Source organism: Battus philenor, unplaced genomic scaffold, assembly GCF_028537555.1.
Source record: "Battus philenor isolate CCGP_79_NKW_IND1 unplaced genomic scaffold, ilBatPhil1.0.hap1 SCAF_27, whole genome shotgun sequence".
Taxonomy (NCBI): Eukaryota; Metazoa; Arthropoda; class Insecta; order Lepidoptera; family Papilionidae; genus Battus; species Battus philenor.
Window position 1 is genome coordinate 3,123,672 of NW_027181690.1, and position 23,042 is coordinate 3,146,713.

The 23,042-nt window shown below is 36.9% G+C and overlaps 1 protein-coding gene across 4 annotated transcripts in view; it reads left to right on the forward strand.

Annotated features, from left to right (window-relative positions):
• The window catches only part of LOC137925446 (protein 4.1 homolog), a 100,079-nt gene that overhangs the window by 36,527 nt on the left and 40,510 nt on the right, over positions 1-23,042 (forward strand). Inside the window, exon 1 of one of the 4 annotated variants that reach the window (XM_068768887.1) lies at positions 14,520-14,554. The exons of the other annotated variants lie outside the window; for them this stretch is intronic. The gene's annotated coding sequence lies outside the window, so the exon portion shown is untranslated. Of the gene's footprint in view, positions 1-14,519; positions 14,555-23,042 lie in introns of those variants that run through there. 4 annotated transcript variants of the gene reach the window in all.

The window sequence follows — 23,042 nt, forward strand, 5'->3', positions numbered from 1 at the left end:
CATAAGGTTTAAAATCCTTTGCAGGTATCTGAAAAATAATTTACCTCAACCGCTGCACACAAGGGGGGTGAACAGGGTGTAATAAAGGGAGATACAGCGGTTTGAAGTTTCACGTAATACTGCCGGGCTTTTCACGGGACGTACATTGAGTACTTTTGAAATTATACGTTTTTTTCACGGAAAAAAGGTATAAAATATATAACGTAAAGATTTCTGTTCAGATCAGAGGGAGATCATTACATTAATCTCGTACGTAACATTTCAATATCCAGATATTTTGAAATAAAAAGAAGGTAAATCAGTACACCTATCCCCCGATTTACACGGTAGATACGTTCCTGAGAAAAACGTGTAAATCGAAAATTAAAAAATTTCAAGTCAAAACCGTGTAAATCGAAAAACTTACAGAAAATACATAATTTTGCTATTTAACAGTTGTGATTTTTTCAATATTTTTAGGGGTACACAGAAATAAAAATAAAATGCATTGACAAGTTCAAATATTTAATATATTACGGAGAAACTGTTTTTTTTTTATTTTAATTTAAAATAAGAACAAAAACATTAAAGATAAGAACAAAAAATAAAACCAAAAGGTGTTTTATTATCCTTTATCGCTGTCAGAAATTACTCACATTCTTTTTTTCGGAATCGAAGGTTTGAATTCACTATCATCACTCGAAGTATTATTTGTGCCGATTCGATGTTTGAAGCAGAAATATTTACATTATGAGAGATGGTAATAAAATCGATTATTAAAACAAAAAAAAAACTTATTTGAAAAACCGTGTAAAAGCGAAAACATGTAAAACAAGTACCGTGTAAATCGGGGCATAGGTGTATTGACGTAATATTTCTCTACTCTAAATTTATGTTGAAATTGGAACACCTAATAATCAATGAATGATGTTTCTTTAACATTAATATAAGTTATGAAAGATTTTCGAGTGGCCACCACGAGTTGGTGGACGCGGCGGACCCGATCTTGGTGGACAGACGACATAATTAAGGTCGCGGGGGGTCTCTAGATGCAGGCTGCGCTAGACCCGTAATCCTGGCGATGTTTTGGGGCGCGGCCCAAGGCATACCTTGCAATGAGCGGTCAGATCAGCAACAGTGAGCTGAACCGGCCTGTATTCTACGGCTTCCGACGACCCTGACGAGGTTGTCTGTCCATCTCGTGATTGGTCTCCACTCCAGAACCTTAAGGATATCGTTTAGTACGTTTTAACTAATATTTTTTTATTTGAATAATGATCCCACAAAAGTACTCTATGGTTTCAATTTCAAAACTTTAATATCCACGAGATTTACGCGACCGTATATTGTTCGTAAATGTATTGCAGATTTCATAGCAAAAAACAAATTGATAATAATATATATAATTTAGGCAAAGCAGCACTGAGGATTATAAGATATCGTTATAATCAAAACATAACTGCGACTCGCAAAAGAGGGGAACATCAAACGATAAACATCAAAACTAGTTTGATCGATGTAGGAGCCGACTAGACGCTCCGTCGACCCTTAAACGACTTGCTAGATCGTCATGCCTGACGTCACCGCTGCGGAAATAGGGGAGCAAGGGGTTGGGTTGTCGAACGCGTTTATATTTGTTCATCGTTATACGAAACTAATGTTAAACGTATATTATGTATTGCTGCTGGTGTGAGTAATTAAAAATCTATGTATCTTTGTCTTCTGCAGTTGACACTTCGGACGGGCAGGCTCATCGTACGAAAGTTCACTCACAAGGAGAAATAACCTTGTTAAAGTCGACGCAAAAATGATACAGGCCGCTTACAAGCGAACTTAATGGAAATAATTCAAGGAGGCCTATGTCCAATAGTGTTACGACTGGAATATGATGGTACTGACTTATCATGGTATTTCAGGAATCATACGGCTTGCAAACTTAAATTTTTTTGGCGTATCTCGTTAGTCTTTGACGATTTCAAATTTACCTAGAATTTTATGACAAAATGCGGCAAGCGTTCGATGGATAGCTGATAAAATAGGCTCCTTGTTGTTAAATGAAAATGATGAACGTGCAAGATTTTCACTTCATGTCTTTCATATCGCATATCGGGCCTCCGTCGCGATGCATCGAACACGCACCACACAAACACTCAAGAAACCGGCCGCGTGCGCTGGTCCGTGTGCATACGAGGGCGGTCAGGGGCGGCCTACGTCACTCCCGACTGCGGAGTAGTCCTCGCTTCGCAACACTTACACTGCCCTACAGTTACTAAACTATACACCTACATGGGTATACTTTGTCTTCTTGCGAATGTCTTTCTTGTAACTGGAGTACTATCACCCAGCGTTATTTTTTTTAGCTTGCAGACCTTCTGTTTTCGCGAGCTCAATATCGACGAACCTAGCTAAGTTATGCTGGGAAGTTATGCCTTCAAATAACATAGTAGTATCGTCCATAGGATTCAGATATTTTATTTATTTAATCATTATTATTAACACTTTTTTGTACACGATAGACAATAAATAGAGGAAAAGCAAAGAAATCATTCATATGGTACAAGAGGCGGTCTTATCTCTGGAGGCGATTTCTACTAGACAACTTTCGGATAAAGATGAGAGACATGAAGGAGAGGGCAGATATATTTTGTCAATTTAAATTCCTAGAGAATGAGTTCTTAATATAATTGAATGTGTAGCAACTGCAAGCAGGAAGACACGTGGGCGCGTACGTCCGCCGATGGTTTCTGCATGGGCCGTGTATGTGACCTAGATTTCACTTTATTTATTCCGCTGCGCTGAAACTTGTGTTTATACGTAGCACGAGGTAGTCGATGTCAACTGGAGATAACAAGAGCTTTTTATGATGCAGAGCATAGCTCTTCATACTCTTGGCGTGACGCCCAGTTAGCGGGCTGCTGACAAAATTATTTCTTATATATTCATTGGTTATTATCATGTAACCATATTTTACATATTTATCAACTGAGTTTTTGATGGTTATATTAAATCCTAAAGCTATGCTTAATTTGATAGTGATATCGAAGGTAAGATTAAACTTGTATTATGGGCGTGAATGTTTTCAGTCTGTAATCGTTCTCTAATATCCCTCAGTCAAGTAAAAAAATATGCGAGGAACACATCTTTTCACTAATGGGAGGTAACAACGACAGGCCAGATTTCTGCGAGTTCTGCGAGAGGATAGTGAAGGATGTGACAAAAATAAATAAAACAAATACAGATCGGGTAAGCCATCAAGTAGACAGGAGGTAGAATTAAACGTTTAAGAAACAACACAAAACAAAAAAACGGTAATCTGTGATAAAAAGCATTCCATAAGGAGTATAAAAATGCAAAATAGCATAAATAAAAATATAAATGTCATAATTCTGTGATATCTGTGCAACGAGGCGATCAATGAACGATATGAATAAGTATGGAAAAGAACGAAAGAAAGTTGTAGCATGAAAGTAGAGGAAAGATAGATCCTAAGAGTAATAACAGAAGAGCATAAAAATAAAAAAGGATGTGAGAAAATTAATGAAAGAGGAATAAAAACACTGGCCTAAACAAGATCGCGGGAACGAGAGGTCCCCCACAGCGGGGACATTAAAAAATATCCCTCAGTGCCTTAAGACGAAAGTCTAGAACCAATGCGCGTTACCAGGGATGAATTATTGCTCTGAAAAGTGGTTTCTCTTGGACCTTATTGGAATGCTCTCAAAGTCGCTCAACGAGCCAAGGCAAAGGCAAAAATGTCTTTTGCTTGGGATCTCTAGAAAATTTAATCAGAAATGGGGAGATTCGTAGACGAACTCAATTAACCGTTTCTGGTTAGCGGGCGGATTGGCAAATAGTGGCGGTGAGCAGGCCGAAACCGAATTGTCTGAAGAATAGTTCCAGACTGGAGACTACAGATGTCTAGCGCAGCGGATTACTATCGTAATTCGTCTGTCCACTCAGTAGGTGAACATATTGATGTCATTGGAAGATGTTAAATGCATACCTCTTCCAACAGGCCAAAAGTATTGAAATAAAAAACCGTGGATTTGTAGCCGGTAGATTGGCAATAAATTTTGTTGCTGAATGGTGCACCAGAATATATTCCCACGGTATAAAAAAACGTAATCTACTACGCTTATTCGGCTCGGCAGTAAAATGCAAGTCTAGATGCATTGTTAGCAATATCGCCACCGTCTACAGACATGCATTCTGCCGCCTGTACACAATAGTATTCTAATAATAGGAAGAGATTGCGGGCGGGTGTGCGGGGGTGTGCCGGCGTCTCGATAAATCAATTTGCTCGCGGTGTAAGTAGTGTGCACATGTATGTGACGAAGAAATAGCACCAGTAATGTTTTTAATACTAGTAATGTTTGCTTTCACGTCACTAAAATAGTTTTACGACTAACAGCGTAGTATCTTGACAGATCCGTAAGCTATCGCGGTACAAGCGCAATTTAGTCCGCTAGTGCATCATTATTCATGCTCTCGAACAAGCAGCATATTAGCCGATAAACCCTAAATTCAAGGCACAGGCCTTCTAAGATCCCCACAATGACTTGGGCTGCGCTCATCCAGGGACTTGACGCTGCCTTGATTATATCTTCGATCCAACGAGTGGGTCTATCTACTCTGCATTTACCAACTCGTGATCGCCACTTGAAAAACTTTGGGATCCAACGGCCGACACCTGTTGGAGCGATGTGCCTCGCCTATTGACACTTCGGACAAGCATTTCTTCGAGCTACTTGCGACTTTGGTTCTTCTTCTTTTATGTCTTTCTCTGCAATAATCTGAAAAGGAATGTTTATTAAAACAAAAGTGAAGAAATAAAAATAAAATATTAGTACTTTGGAAGTGAAGGCGAAATAAGGAAGGTGATGTAAGAAACGAAAATTATGTATGGAAAGGAATGATAGAAAATGTAACGAATAACAGAAAAACGAGCGGAAGACATTGAGAAGGACAAAAGATGACCAAGAAAAAAAAACTATTAAGAAAAATATTGTCTTTGTCTACCCCAATATGGCGGAGTACGGTCTTCAAAAACAGGCCACGAAAAAATCAAATTTCAACTATTACACGACATAGCGGTCTTGTTGAAACATTAAAAGATTTTCTTAAATAAATTTAAAAAGGAAAATTGAGCGTGTACAAACATTTTTCTACCATTATTAATTAATTTTCATAAGTAGCTACCTAAGTCATTCCGTAACTTGTTATTACGATGTGTGCATACTAGTAGGAACCTGAATTTTGTTTCATATTCGAGGGTGCTTCTGAGGTCGGATGCACGATAGGCAATGGTAAAAAAATACAGTGAAGCGTACAACAGGTAGGGCGTGACGTGCCAGTGAACTCGGTAATTACAACTCAAGTGGCTGGCATCGCTCCAGACCGACCGGCGTCTGGTAATACGGAAGCACACGTACACGATGAAGTCAAGATATTGAAACATAACTTCTTCTTCTTCCTTCCCTTTTCCCTTTATTTGGGGTCGGGTCTCCTTATCAATTTGCGCCAGGCCACTCTATCCTGGGTTGTCTCTGCATCAAGTTGAAGGGTTTTCAGTTCCTTTCTGATATTAGACCACCACGTAGCTTTTGGACGCCCTCTCCCTCTTGGGAATTCTGGGAGGCTTAAGACAATTTTTACCACGTGGTCATCTGGTTTTCGTTGAATGTGGCCATACCATCGCAATCTATTTTCCTGTAATTTGCTGGGGATCGGAGCTACCTTAAATGAACCTCTGATATATTCGTTCCGTATTCCGTATTTATCAAGGTATTGAAACATAACATCGGAGCTTTTCTACAACAACCTTGATTTTTCATTTTATCATCATATTAGCTGATAAACATTCACTACAAGTCATATTCCTCCCCCAAAGATGGCCACAGAAATCGGTGGTGTTGTGGGTAACCCATATCCAACCACTTTCTGTGAAACTAATTATGTTGTCTGCCTACTTTGTGGGACCCTAACCACGCAGCGTCTGCCGGGTCGTAGTGAATTACAAAGCACTAAATAATTTATATAAAAACCATTCAAACATTTTATTGTATTAAAAAGTATAAGATTCGGTAATTATCAAACATCATTTCGGAAAGGACGTCTGCGGCTAAGTTAATACAGAAGTGGATTCTTTTACCAAAATATTCATTCATGTTTTCACGGATTGCTGGCTAAATTTAGTTAACCAATTCGTCACGGATTTTGACGAATTTTAAGTCATCAATCGGTGTGTTTACCGGTGATAAGATAGGATTATGCTCGACATTTCTCTGTAAAATCGAATCGAAAATAACTAGCAAGTTAAAGTAGCAATGAACAAGCCTCTTAGGGCTCAAAATATGTGGCCGCTGGGGTCTTAAAGTTCTGGAATAGAGACCACAGACCAGAAAGCGCAGCGTCGGACATCCACTTGCAAGAGAGCCTTGTTAAAATTGTCAGAAGACGCTAAATATAGGTCGCTTCCAACCGGTTCTTTTGAAAATCTGTGGAGGCCTAAGTCCAACAGTGGACGTGTTAAGCGGTGACGTCACGAATTTAGAACATCCTTAATTGATTTAAGTGTACTCATATTTTTGACGTGACAAATATAACAATCAAACCATATTTTCGGGAGAAGACAATTAACACTTGAATTTCGTGATCAACAAGTATGGTTTGTAGTTATAAATAAAATAAAAGTTAGTGAACTTTGTTTGTTGTACTACACACGTATTATTGTTGTTATAGGCGTACGGCGAAGTGTAAGAATTATGAGCATTTCATTGAAAAATATAGAGGCACAGCGGTGCCGTCTTTTTAAGTATGAGTCGAATATATTTAGACATTTGAAGACCGCAAGGTTTAAGCTATATAATAATAACTTGCTATTAAAAAGATATTACCCTATATACCCTAAAAATTTACATTTTTATCATCGAGACAATATTGCCTCTGTATTACGTCTGTCTAGTGTAAAGTAAGGGGGTTTGACTCAAAGATTATAAACGACCGTAATTTTACTCTGAGTTCGTTGTGAAGTGGGCAACATTTATTAACAATTTGGCAAAAGGACTTCCCCGACTAGACGCATTGCGTGCAGAATCTGTGTCGTCTAGACTTATTTCGAAAATCGAAGTTTTGATTACAGACTCGAATATTACGAGTAATCTATAAATAAAGATGGTTATAGGTGTAAAAGCTTTAAAATAGGAGTATGTTTTTTTTTTGGCAAATGTATTTGTCAACAAAAAGTTTTTACACCTTTTTTGAATCAACATCCTGTGATCACTCTGAAACGTGATTATTTTTTCCTATTAGAACGCCAATTACTTCTGGCAGTAGAATTGTGTTTGTGGTAATTTGGGAAAAAATATATGACTCGTAAAATATTGGGTCCCGCTAGTTAGAGGGTTACCTTCGTATCCCTATCAGTCATTGCAATGCAGGTAACGTGAAACTGTATGTGGCTGTTGACCTAAAAGAAGTAACGATAGAAGCAAAAAATTCAATGTATGCAATGTTCGCCGCATCGACAACAATACAATACATAAGCCGCCCGACGTACCATTGTGTGTTAATACGAGAGAAACTTCCCCGCGATTCCCTTCTCTGCTTGAAGCAAAACATTAGATATGATTTGTTGAGGAATGCTTGTCGCGTTACATACACGGGACTAACGTAGACTGATCTAAAACGGCCGACATTTGCCAGATAGACATAAGAAGACAGCATCATCGCATTTGGCCTTAACTACATGAGATCACCATCAAAATCATTTATTATGATTTTGATGGTGATCTCAGTTTAAAATTAAGTTAACGTTCGTAATCCGTGACCGACATACTCAAGGATAGCAGTATTTCTGGCCAAAAAACAACATTGGCGGATAGACACGTGGCTGCGATGACATTTAACTGTCAGACTAAGCATACGTGACAGTTGGCTGGCTGATACAAGGATGCGGGTGGCATTTGGGTGGGACTCCAGGCAGGTGGGATATTTGGTAGACAAACGTACGAAAGACGTGGTAGTCCACAAGGTAGACGCAAGAAAGAAAGACGTGACAGACCAACTAGCACAAGTTTGAGGCATTTGAATATCAAACACTACGATGAAACAACATTTGGCTTTCATTGGACAAGCACATTGTTTAGTCGATAGACACAAACGCGAAGGGATTTTAGATTGACAGACACAATAGAGACGTGACATTTGACGTAAAGAAATACCGAAGAGAAAATTAACTGACATTTTATAAATTAGGTTAGTGGTCTCAATATATGATATAATAAGCGATAATTAATTAGTACAATGAAGGCATCTTTTTCTTCTTTAGCTTATAGACGCTTACCGCAAGACGTAGGCATCGCTCAAAGTTCGTCACGATGACTGGTGCTGCGCTGCCCGCGTGCAGGGACTTTCCGCGACTTACCACTCGGTCCACTTAATGGTGGGTTACCCCCGCCGCATCTACTGGGTCAATAATAAAACAACCTAATCTACATAAATACGCGTATTTATCGACTAAGTTAAATCTGTGTTTGGCACTAATACGGTGTAACATAGCTTCTGAAGATGCCCCGTGGAGGGGTGAAACACGTGTTGAGTGATTTGGTGGTGGCGGTTGTGTGATTCGCATTGTTTGCCGCATGTGCATTTATCAGCGGGCTGGCGGGCGGTGCATTTCATTGCACGACTACCACTGCATGTGCGGAAGTGGCTAAATATTGGTCCTTTTCTTACTAAGTTAAGTCTATCATGTAAATGTTTCTCCAGTCTTGTGCCTGTTGACTATATGTCCTTCGAGAGAGTATCGAGGTACCTATCTCCCTCACCGTGGTTAGAAATCAAATCTATCAGTAACGGCCTGGTGATGACGCCAAAAAAGATTCTATTCGCATTTTATTATGATTGCAGATATGTAGTGTTTTACATAGTCGAGTAAAAAGGCCAAGCTTGTAGAGGAAGTGTTCCTGTAATATTAAAAAGGTCCCCGCGGTCAGCCTGTACTATATTCTAGCTTTCGAAGTTTCGTTGAATTTTCTCTTTAAAAAAAAATATAACCTCTACAAAATGCATCACAATTTAATAGTGCAAGTGTAGACAGCAACGTGTTGCATCATCGCGTCGCGGGCTGTAGTCAGTTGCTCGTTGCGCCGCGAATTGGCATTGCTAACAGCCGAGCCGCCCTGCGACCTCATCGATGACGAAACTATTCGTCGCCCCGCTGCACAGAGTATAACATCACAGAGTCTGCAAACTAGCAATTGTTAATTAAAATAAAATAAAAAATATGACGTTTTTTGTGAATAGTATTGATTTTTTTATTAGAACCCAAAAAAACATTAACACATAAACAAAAAAAAGTATAAAACTTAAAATATACAACAGTCATTGTTTAATAATTATATTATGAAACTAATCCTGGTCTACACTTTTATATAAAGGATGATTGACAATAGGTGTAAAAGCCTTAAAGAGGTGAATGTTTAGTTTATTTGTTGGTAATTACTGTAAAGAAACATCCTATCTACAAATCCATATTTTTAAAAAAAATAATAGATAAGTAATTCGAGCTACTATATAATAAAATCGTTCCAGTGAGTACTTTGCATTGCCAGAAGTTGTACGCCTGTTGCATTCTAATGAAAAAAATAGTTAATGTAGCATATTTCAGTGATCATTTTATACAAGGTGATTGAGTAAAAGTATAAAAAGTTGTAAAACTTTGTTTACAGATGAGCTGTACATTAATTCTTTAAAAACACTTATAAACCATCACTACGCATATGACAATACGCATATATAAAAAATAAATAGATTTACTTGAACAAAGCTCTGGTCCAAGTATGTGTGTTTAACAATGTATTTTCAAAAGAGTTGTGTTGTTTAAATGTTTGAATCAATCTCCCACCAAACATACTGTACTTACATTTTTGACCTACCTACATTTTTGTCACTTAAACAAACTGTACGAAGAATTTGAACAAACCAAAGATTTTTCTTTTTCGAATTTATATTTAATTATTATAAGAAGGTAGAATAATTATGTCATTTATTCTATTGCAGAACTAGATACTACGGAAAAATTCGTGAAAAACCTTGTGTAAATGATGTCTCTACGCGTAGCTACTCTGTGCGGAGGTCGCTAACCCATCCAGGTGTAAATTTGTAATCGCGATTGGCGTGTAGTTTCTACTCAATATCTAGTTCAATGGAAACATCTTAGTCTTCCGTGAAGTATATTTACGCTGTTGTTAAACAGGGTAGATACGATTAGAGCTTTAGCTGTTCTAAGAGAAATCTCAATGGTACAAGAGGTTGTTTACACACGTGCCACGTTGTTGCAGGTTCGAATCTAATTATAGTTCTCAACGGTTGTTTTGTTGCATAGGAAGTGAGATAGTATGTTATGGGTCGACGAACTCGCTAGGTTAACCATTGGATCGTAACAGAAATGAGGAGATCCGTCCAAAACTAGTCGACATAGTTAAGCAAATTGGCAAGTTATAGCATACAGAATAGGTAGCCGCTGAAGTTATTACCTGATTCTAGATTCGGGGCGTCTGACCCGTAAGTTGAGTAAAACATTCATCCGCACTGTCGTCGGAAGATGATTTTTTTTCTATTTAGCCTCCTTTTTGGCAACCTCTCGTCACCCCTGTCATATCATTTTCTCCTTTCATTCTTTACAATCTCTTACATTACAATTTCCTTCTGTCTTTAACAATCTCTAGTTTTCTTTACATTTATATCTACTGTGCATCACCTTTCTTCTATTATCTTCGTTCCTGGATCACATTTTGTTACATTATTATAGTTATATATTTTTTTTAATGGAATCACAGGTTTGACTCAATTTTTCAATTTTGTTTACATTTTACAATTTGTTGTAATTTTTATACAATTATATCTATTTTATTACCTTTTCTATTTACTAAATCTATATAGCATTATTCATGATTAGATCAGGGTTTTGCTCGACCCTTTTTGACTGAGTTCCGAGTCCTTATTTTTTTCTACTGTATATCTAGGAATATAAGGCGACATATGTCGTCGCCTATGTGGGGTGGTGACGCTGCCTTCTTCGATCCTCTTCCCCATGTCAACGTCGTAATCAGAGTGGACGTCGGAAGATGTTGGATGAAGACTGCTTCCATTTGCTCCTATCGGATATCCATAGAAGCTTATGTTTAGTAATGATGACGATCGTTATAGATTTTAATTCTGTGTTTAATTCTAGTTTCTTATAATTTGGAATGTTCTGGAATTCTTCTCATGACTTACGCAAGTGGTCTCTATAAATAATCCAATGTAGATAAAGATATTAATTTGTGAATGAGTCCTTTTCTTTTTATGTATCCAGCTAAGCGCTATCAGCGTCTTGCAAACTTGGACCCTAGCTGTAGAAGTCTATGATGAAATTGTACAGTTTGATGGCAACTTTAAAAGGAAATCATAGAGAACTATCGATCTTGCCTTTAAAACATCTCTGCATCGTGACGGCATTACCCTCGACCGGCACAACGATACCGGCCTCTAAATAAATAATTTATTGCCTTGTTTTGCCGCCCACCGCCGCACTGACTCATTTCTATTTATACCCACATTTTTCTCATCGTATTGTCTCTTATTGTTGTTTTCATTTCATCAATTAGTTTTCCTTGAAATAAGCAATGTTTACGTTACAATGCAGAAGGTATTATCGAAAATAAATGTAGTCTTCTCACGGTTGGATTTATTTAAATATATAACTAAACCATCCATGTAATAAACTTATTCATGAATCTAATTATTTTATTAATAACACTGTTCTGTGATGCGTGCTCGTTAAAATAATGTTATCTTTGCGGTGTGCTCTCTGTGTAGCGACTCCCACTTCTATCCCACAGACAACAATAATAATAAAGCTTTATTTCATTCCATACGAATGACTCAAAATTGGTAATTTAGATAATAGTTTTAATAATGTTACACTAAATTTGTTTGGACCTTCTCAAAGTAAAAGCCTTCTTCAAAGCTTTCCATTTTACTCTATCTTTGGCAACTTGGAGCCACCCGTGATCTGCCATAGCTACGATCTGGTCAGCCCATCTGGTATTAGGTCTGTCTCTCGCTCGGGTACCTCGTGGTCCCGTCCATTTTATAACACATTGTGTCCACCTGTTATCAGCGAACCTCGCCACTCACAGACAATACCACACATCCTGCAATGTTGTTATTAAAATACCCAATATTTAAAGTAAAAATAACTCTCAAATCTTAAATAACTAATAACATAAATATTAAAAAAAATTTCTATAATATAGTCGACATCGATTCACGAGACAAGTACATCGTCTGTAAACAAAACGATTTTGTTCTCTCTTGAATTTGTTCTCGCCGACTTGTTTTCGCTTGAATTCCGTCGGGATTCATGTGTTAGCAATTAGGTGGTAATTTATGTAACAATATAAAATTAGAATTTGACAACATTTAACATTTATGTCAATGACATCATTCAATTTAAAATAAAAATAGATCTGTGAAAAGTCACACAAACAGTCTCGACTGTGTGAGGTTTTTTTTACTGTGATATCTTTCACAAATGTAAGTCCTATAGTCTATATATAGTTAATTATGACGGATTTTAATTAAGTCGGACAGTCATTTGTTAAATGGCGGGCCGCTTGCGAAATGGGTCACCGGGTGTGTTATGTGTTAATTACCTTTCGTTAATTAAACTTAAAGCGCGCTTGTGTATGTTATGTTTGCGTAAACGCAAACTATGACCTTGTGCCATGCCTAAATATGGATTAATTAGGTATTTCTATACTATTACGTATAATTCTATGCTCGAAACTTCGCTGCGAATACGTAACAGAAATAGAGACCCAAAAAGAAACAGAGTCATCGACGAAGCTTGAAGCATAGCTCGTGTGAAGTAGTAGAGGGTAGGACGGTCTGTAGCGTTTGGGCAGCGACTTGAAATAAAATAATGTAGCAACTAATATGTAATTGAGTATTCCAAATTGTATTGAATTTTAGCTGTATTTATCCATAAGAGAAAATTGTGTAAGAAAAATTGTAAAAAATTATAAAACGCTGTCGTGCCTCGCAGCTGGGAGAAGAAAGATCCGTATCAAATAGCGGCAACCCTCTCCCAACTGTCTGCGTTTAGTTTAAGCGAAAAATAAATATTGTAAAAAAACGCTAGCGATACAAATAAGAATTAATTAAAAAAAGTAGAGGGTAGGACACATCGGGGTACTCCTGCAAGTTTTCGAGTGGCGCCCATGAGCCACTAGGTAGACCGACGTCATGGTCAAGGTGGCGGTAATCGCTGAATACGGGCAGCGCAAAACCGGTCATCGTAGCAATCTTTATGGAAGGCCTGCTTTGCAGTCGGCATCACTATGGCTGATAATGTTGATACTACAATGAAGTCATCGCATATTTTCCTGTATTATACTTCGTTGTATAAAAATAAGCTATTTTTGCTAGTTTTGACTTAATAAGCTCTACTTATTTTTGATAGAATTTGCATTACGGAACCCTGTCCACTATGTCATGTTACACAGCTTAGACTTTTCTTTTCAATTACCATTCCTATTTTCACAAGTTGTTAGAGTTTACATGTTTGTTTGTTTCGGAGACATCATCCTCTAGAGTTACCTCGCCTCTGTGGGGAGAACAGTGTTACGTCGAACTCCTACCCACAAAAACTCTCAGTGGTCGCTCTAGGAGCGGTATGATGAATACCGTCAACTCTTCAATGATTTTTTATCAATTATTAAATTAAAGTGTTCAATAATTTTTTCGATTGACAACGTATTAAGTGATCTGAACGCTCCTGCGGTTTAAGCGACTACTCTTCTCTCATAAATGATATGCCGTTATTTAAACAAAAAAACAAGCAACTTACAATTCCCAACAATTATGTTGGCATGTCAAAAATTTAGCGACTAATAACAGAAAACTAGAAAATTTACAATGAAAACGGTGCGTGGTAACGTCGGGGTGGAATTGCACCAGCGTGTGGACGATCACGTGATAAACCACTAAAAAAAGGGTCGCCAACATAAAATGCAGTTAAAAAGGTATTTCGATATCGCAACATCGCGTGCTATTAAAGACCGCATTATACTCGATGCATTAACACGTGGAATGCTTCCGTTGTTGCAACACCATTACCTCAAAACTGCGGCCGTTGAACTCGTGGCGCCGTCTGTCCCGGTGCGTCCCGGCGCCACCGTCTAACTCCCCCGGTGACCCCGTTGAAAGGGTAAAACACCTACGTTCCTTTACTTTATTATTAGTGACTTAATCGGAGTTTTTTATGCATTAATATAAAAATAGTGTCGCACTTTTTTTAAAATTTTGTTATAGCATATGCTGTATTCTACAAAGATGCGAAAGGATGACGCTTTGAAAAGGCTTCTAGTCGATGGTATAGGTTATTCCAAAATAATACAAATTGTACATTTTTGTATAATATATTTTTCTATTTGTTACAGGTAACAATTGGCGATGGAATATAAATCATGTTTAATGAGTAACTGTAATATCACGTGCGTGTTACATTGAAGATTATCAAAAGCAAGTTAGTATACCTGTAGCCTGAATTAGTGGTAATTGTAAAGTGGGAATAAAAATGATTAGCTAAAATATACAGGGCGATTGGTTATTATATATGTGCAAAAATTTAAAAATATATGTGTACCTCATTAGATGTGAATTAAAGTATGAAACACCCTATTCAAAAATCAATCATGATTGGTTGATTAATAAGAGAAATCGTTTGAAAAATTATAATTACTACATAATATTAATTATTATTTACTATCTGTCCGTGCAGACTGTATTGCCAAAAGTTGTTGCCTTGCCGTATACCAATGCAAAAATTAAAGATTAGAAATAGATGTAGATCTTTAAAAGTTTCTGCTGAGAAAAAGGTTAAGCATTGACCCCTCTTAAAACTTTACAGCTTTAACCATTACAACCTGTATACATATTACTGTGATCAAAGATTAAGGTGAACTTGTTCATAAAATGTTATATTGTTATTTTATTCTTTCAAATCCATTATCCCTTAAAACTAAAGTCCGTCCAAAGAAACATACTTTGCAGACTTCGAAACAGTCGGAATGCTTATTTTCTGGTATGACTTTCAGAACCTTCGTTTTGATTTTTATCTATATGGCCTTTTGAGTTTTCTGGACAGCCAGAAGTTGCTCAGGAACCAAAAAAGGTACATACGGTGGTTGCGGAACGATATCAGTCGAGTCGAGTTTCTGATGTTTCTTTAAAAAAAAAAAAAATTAAGCGATTTTGGCACCAATGGACACTTGAAGCGTTTCATAAAATTTAAACCGAGAAAAATACTCACTCGGGATAATTAAACATTTGGACAAACAGACGCTTGGCAAATGTTATAGCTAGTCCTACCAACTTAGAAAAAAATTACCTGCCTTCCTAATGCCCGGGAGATATACGAGTACATGATAATTTCACCTTTCTTTTTGGTCGCAGTAGTGCGTGTTACCACTATGCTACAAACATATGACAGGAATATCATTTATTGTGGTAGAATTCAGACCGTACAACACAATTCCCGGGGTCCAGCGTGTGGTCTGAGAGCGCCGGCGCCAAATCGATCTGCAGTGTCGCGAGATATGTGTCAATTACATTACGCCTTCGTTTCCGGTGAATAGGTCCCCGTGGATATTGTGAGGGTGAGGTCACATCGCCTCCTGTGTTCACGTACAGATACTTTCAATATTCGAAAAATGTTTATTTAAGACATTAACATGCGCTTTTGAATCGTCGATTATTTTAACATTATAAGTAGTAGTAAGCTACCACCGAGAGAATACGCTACTTACAGAAATGCCTCAGTTTTATGTTCTTTATCTACTGCTCTAATTCTTAATAGTTTTCATTCATTACCATAATCAGATTTGTTTATTTTAAATATATATCTATACATACATATATGCACATATATACATATATATGTATATGTGTATATATATGGATAAATGAAAAGTGGCAGAAAGCGTACTAAAGCGGAGCGGGCTATGTTCCTTCATTGTAGATATGGTTGCGGAATTCCAAAATAAAATCACGTTCGTTATATAAAATAATTATTTATTCGTCTTTATGACAATTTAAATAAAAACAACACTTTTTTGGATATTAGTTATAATTGTACGAGTATTAAGAGCCAATTCCTTCGAGTACGTGCGTACCTTGTGGTCAGCCGTCGTGATGACGTCATACAGCTCTACTCGGCGATGCCCGCTCTTAATGTTTTAATTTCAACGTATTAACTTTAATAATAAATGGTAAATTTAACAATTTTCGTAATTCATTATATCGGCCCATGGACGGCCCATAACAAAGCGAAGGCCTCCCTTAAAGATAGCCGCGTTGACTTGTTCTGCGTTGGCCATATTCAGAGTGTTTTCGAGAAATTATTAACTATGATTGTGACTAATTTAACTAAATCTAGTAACTAAACTCAACCTGGAAACTGACTGGTATCGCTTGTGATCATTTAAAGGTCAACTTAGATCAGTTTTGCCAGACTAGACTTACACCGAGATACTCGACGATAAGATTATGCTTTACATTACAAATAGGATAATTAGAATTATTTTTGATTTTTATTTTTACTTCATTATTATTATTTGAGCTATAACATGGACCTCCTACATAGGTATCCAGTAGGATGGGTTGAAAGCTACCTGCATTCAGTGTTTTCCGAAAACTTTAAAAAGGTAAATAAACGTCCAAAGGTTCACCAGCCGGTCTTCACCGTGGCTTCCACCTTGACCTAATTTTATTTTTATCATCATACAAGGTGATTTTGACATCATGTCTTACAATCCTCGTCCAGGTTTATCTAAAGAATGGATCCAAAAAAATCAGATTCTCATCCTAAGATGAAAAAAATAGAAAAATATTTATATATCAGAAATGTAACGTTGCTGCCCAACACATGGCGGGGGAACAAAAATAGGAGAATACTGGATCCAATCGCAAAGCCACAGCCAAATTAAGTAGGTAGAAATATATTTATTTTATAATAATATATGTAATGTTTAACAGCTCGTATGTAAGCTGAAATGTATTATATTGACTGTTTTCCTTGCAGTTTATATTCTCTTACGAAATTTTTTTCCTCAACAACTTTCCTCGTGTCAAGAGTTAGTTGGTGGAGCCGTTTTAAGCTAAGCAACATATTCAATAATTTATTTTTATTTATAATAAACAAAAAATGCGAATTTGATTCGTTGGTCACGTAGATATAGCCTAAACACCGAGAGCATTACAAACAATTATTGGCCACTTACAAAGCTATAAATTCAAATTAAAAAAACGCTTGTTGAAGTTCTTACTAATCCAGAGGCAGTAAGAAATTACTTCCGGCGCTTACTGTGCGTTGAGACGACATTTTATAGAGGCGTTGCCATATAGATACAATGAATTTATATAAAGCATGGCCAGGGGTGCCCAACCTTTAACAACCGTATTAAAATTAATTCCACTTATTTTTTACACAATTTGTAGTGTTTTAGTACTAGGCCGACTATAGATGTACATTTGTCTTTACTATACAGTAATTGGTTTGAGGTATTTGTTTAGCAGTACACATGAGTTAAAAGCACATCACTGTTATGTGTTCTTTTATATTTGGCACAACATTAAAAATGTACTATATGCAACATTGTAAAAAGAAAGGTCAGATCATATCAAATAAAAAAAATGAAGAAAAAAGTCATCAGCGGTAAGAAGAAACGTCTGGTTTATGACTTAATTATTATATTAAATATAAGGTGAAAGAGTACTGCAAGCTATTGTTTGACTAAGATTTAGATGTAAAGGTTTGCAGCCCCGTGCATGAGTGAATATGAATAAAATCATTATGAACTTCGTAAAATTATTTTGTTACAATGTGTTGGGAAGCTCTAGTCACTATCTAAGGTAGAGTAAGACGCACATGAGATTTTACAGAACATGTGTCCTGCGACTCGCATGCCTCAGCGGTGTAACGGGCAAAGACCCGCGAATTGGAAAGTTAGAGTGGCAGCGGGCTTCAAGGTTCTGAAGTGGCAATCACGAATTGGCTAGTTAATTTGGTGTAATATTAAAAAAGTAATTTTTTTTGTTATAAATAATAAATACTATACTTGCGGGCCTTAAGTTCATCACCCATGCCCCATAGCACAAGGAATGTTAAATCGCCTGCTAACAAGTTTATCGTTAAACGCTAGTAATAAGGTATTCAAAGCTCACACAAGGAATCGAACAGTCGGCCGACAAAGTGGTCCTTTCGTAAATTCGATGCGTGACGCGGCACGGGTCGGCCAACTGGCCGCCTCTGCTCGGCTAGCTTCCGTTACGTGACGTCACTGCCTGCGCGCATTAAATGGGACGGAAGACGTTAATAAGGACGATACTTAGTCTAATGACATTCCTTATTTTGAATTTTATTTTGTTGAGAAATCAGATAAGCATTGAACACCACAATGACACACGCAATCAAACATACAAGAAAATTAAAAAGATTAAGCTAAAGAAAAGCAACATTAAAATCTAAATGCCTTATAACTACCTTTTATGTTGAAATGGTTAGGTCGACATAGTACTATCTCGGAGGACAAGTTTCACCTTCTTCTAAGGAAGGATACGAACGTCGATAACGCACTCTCTACGAGTCCGTTACAAAGAGACCAAGGGAAGTAGTAGATTTATTACATAGAGGCCAAGAGAGCTAGTACCCATAAATTCAGTTACTTTTCAGCCTTCAGTGTCGAATCAAGTCTTTTGGCTCTACCATCGGTCTTTCGGCAGTAGAACAAGATTAACCCCCATGTCATGATAGTTGTGAAGGGTAAAGAGAGTGGTATTGGAATAAATAAAATCATCTCGTTTCCAAAGTGGCCTAATCGAGCCGAAGAAGTAAGTTCGTCTTGGTTTAATCGCGACTGACCATATCACAGCTCCAGAGCTCTTTCCCTCTCATAAATTAATAATTATGATTAAATGTTTAGTTATTGAGTCAGAATTACGAGGAAACTGACGGATTAATCTCATATTCCATCTATTAGGGGGAGCAGAAAGTAATGTCGCTTTCTTAAGTTAAATTCACACGACTACATGTTTAACAAGTTTTTATTTCTAATCAACAATATATTCACGATCGTTATCAACAACCCTTTGTCATATAGTACACAAATTTTCAACGTCAGAGCGATAAAAATCAATTGTTTTTATCTGTAAAATATATCGACAGAATCGACATTACTTTCCTGTATCCCTAATAGATACAACGTAGTACCATGTAATGTTCTTTACGTTTAATAATATTTTGATGTGTTCTATGATATTAAATAAATAAACAATTAACCGTGTACAATATTAAGTTTTAATTCCAATTAATTAACAAGCATTTATCGAATGAATGAGCCGTGTGTACACGGATTAAGTTGGTTAGCTTACAATTAACATAGCAGTTGTAATTGCTAATTATAGAAGTTAACGGATAGTAAGTAATCGGCTTTGAATTATTCACGAAGCGATAGTGCGTTGCAGATGAGATCAGGGTTACGTCGCGTAAGGTCATGTAACGATTTATACTCTTAAATCAAGGAGGCGTTGGGGTATTTGACAATCTAGTCCTTGCGTTTTATCACACACTACTACTGATGGTGAATCTTTTTGGATTGGTTGTCGTGCAATATGTTACGATATTTGTGTCGGTCCTCGCTTGCATATTCTCGGTTGGCCGGTGGGTTGTTACAGCTTCATCGGAAATGAGTTCCCGGAATGAAAGGGTTCATGAACTTGCTGGACAGACGTATTACAATTGCACGATGACGCTCGCAGGTAGTAAACCGCTCTATCCGAGTAGAGCTGTGAAGTGTTTTTGTTTTGTATGATTGGGACGGCAGCGTGGACCACAGGCGAGCCAAACTCGGTTCGCCCACGCTGTTCGCGGTTAAGGATCGGGCGGCCGCCCCCGTCGGTGCTCGATGCCTATTGCTTCGGCTACTATAGTATCGAGTGTTCGGTTCTGATCGAACCAGCGCATGGAATTGCGGCTTGGGGTCACACTGCTAGACTGGATCGCGAGCAAAAGCGACGACTTTAACCATATCTTTTTGAAAGCGTTTACAAAAGCCTGAATTTGTTATAGATTTTTCCCAGATCAGGGTGCGTTTAGAACCCTTGTAGCATTAATTTAATTCTAATTACTGTCAAATTGGGTTATCTTGCTATTCTTGTCATGCCTTTGTGGATAAATTAATAAATAATTCATGTTTTAATCGATTTGTTGTGAGCGATCATTTCCGAAGTTTTAATTCTGCAGTTTCAATTCAGTAATATAAAAACACTTAACAACAGGAAAACTGTAAAAGGATTTGATGGAAAAATAAAGGTGTGCGTTACCACTAGATACATATTTTCATAAACTATTCAGTCAGTATATGAAAGCTTTAATGGCAGTTTTATAAAAGGTTTACATGCAAAGTGCAGGAATACAGTTTAAGATACTTATTTGTTAAGTGTTTCATTGCTAATAATACACGGTACTCGACGCCGAGGGTATCGGCCACTGGCACTGGCGCGGTTCCAAGCTGATTCAACATCTGAGCTTTACGAAGAGAGTACATCGATCTTCCTATTTTGACGTATTTATTGCTGTTTGATAGACACGCACAGAGCAATGTAGTCGTAGAGCGACTTGATTAGTTTATTTTCAAAAATATAGTCACGGAGCTTTTACTTACCTTATCCAACCGTAGGACAATTGATAGACCTTAGCAACAGACAAAGTCGAGGCTCAACACTTTGGAGAAACTTTGCACCAGGTCATTTCATAGTGCGCCCACCCAAAAAAATCTGATAGCTCGGCAGTCTACCAAGTTGGTAATAATTTGGCTCATTCTAGTCTCCCGAAGACAGAGTTTAATTTCTTACAGCGAGATTTTGGATAAGCGTCCTTTTGTCGACGAATGTGTAAACGTCGACAATAAGGCAATAACGTAGATCCAGTCCAAAAAATAATCCGTTGACTAATATGTCATAACATATGCCAGAATGCTTGTTGTATCTATTCAATATAGTTACTGTTGGCGAGCGTATGGACTGTTTAAACGGATTAAATAAATTCAAATGTTGGTGGTAATTTAATTATAATTTCACGAAATTAGGTAAAAGTAAATTGAAGCGTAACAGTAGACTGCCCGAAACATAAGCACATGTAGGACGCTAAGCGACACAAGCTGTCAAACATAAAAAGTATAAAAAATAAAAAACATAAAAAGGTTTTAAGCGGCCCAGTCAGTTGCAAATAGTTACAGTCATCGTAGCTATAACCTAACGCATTTTCACTTTGTCAATCATTTTGTTCTTAAACTAACCTAACCTTTAGTTAAGGTTAGGTTAGGTTTGTTGTTGATCTTAACATCTAGATCTTCCCCCTTTTAAAAAAATGTAATAACCTTTATTAATCCTTGTTTAATAAATTATTAGTAGTTTTGTTGTTAGAAAAAGTAAATCGTAAACTATGAAATGTGACTTTGTCTCGTCTGTGAGGTACCTCTCCATTTGGTCTGGAGTCTGCACCAAAATGCGCTTAGATATTGTCTCCGTCTTACAAATATTTGTTTGTATATTGCGAGAGGGTAATATTCATACAAATATAGTTAAAGACTATTAGATTTCTACCGAGCGATGTACACTTTTTTGTGTGGTATCAGAAAGTTTCAATCAAATTGGAGTATAGTACACGATGTTATCCATAAAAAAATGAGAAGGTATTAGGAAGTATATATGATGTATGATGACTGAGATATACATGTGTCTAGTGAAAAAACGCCGACGCAAAACTGTTCATTGACTATATGATAACTGAAAAAAGTCGACTCGGCAAGAGATGAAAGTTATTTTGAATCAGTTCGCATACTGTTAGTTTACGTAGGCTAATAGTTACATTTTCGTAATGATTTGAGTTATTTTCTACATGAGATTTTCTTTAATCGGTCTCTATTCACCGCATAAAAAATATTCTGCTGACGAAATAATTTTTAAAGTTGTAATTTTTTTTCAATTTGGTCCCTATCCGCCGCACAAGAACAGGTTGAGTAAAGGTACACTTAACAAATTATCATGTCATTGAGTATACGAGTCTCTTTTATACATAATAGTAATGATACTTGAAGGTAAAGACGGACAAGTGTGTGCCTTTCCCCTTACACTTCTCTAGTTTCAGCTTAGGGTGCTGGCTGAGGGGCTTGGCAGATCCTGCGGTGTCTTTGTTACGTACCCCTGCCACTTGAACATTTACCTATGTACAAGAGGATTGGTTATTGAAGTAAAAGCTTTAAAAAATGAATGAATGTATAATTCATTTGCCGTTAATTAATGTACGGTATATCCTATCCAAAATTTTTTTATACGAATAAACTGCGTTACATAATGATATTTAGTAAGAAAAACTCGGTATACTTTATATTAAAATAAATTTTTGTCGCATTTACAGTGGTCACTTTATGAAGGGTAATTGGAAATACGTGTAAAGGCTTTAAAGATTTTGATAGACAAATGAGCTATTCATTCTTTTAAAGTTTTTAAATCTGTAACCAATTACCCTGTATATATCATACTATTTCTCGCCCGCTTCGCGAGGCTCGTATCTAACTTTTTTAGGTGTAATATTATAAAATCTATTCTTGTTAATTATTAAGATGTCAAAAAACACTGTGGAAAAGTTTAATGTTTACAAGAGCTATTGTTTGAAATTATATACATTTTAAATGAATTTAATAAATATTGGAATAGCCTGTAGTCGCGCACATCATTCACAAGGAGTTCTGTGTTCTATGTATGGAGTTAAGGAGCGCACAAAGCTATTGTAATTGTTTTTTTTTTTTTTAATAAAAGCTTTCTGAATTTTTTCATTCCATTCTCATACTGGGATCCTGCTGTAAAAGCGTCTACACTGCCTGTAGAGAGAATTGCTTATTATATATATAATAAATCTAGTCTTAGATACACATAATTGTTTTTCGCACTACCTG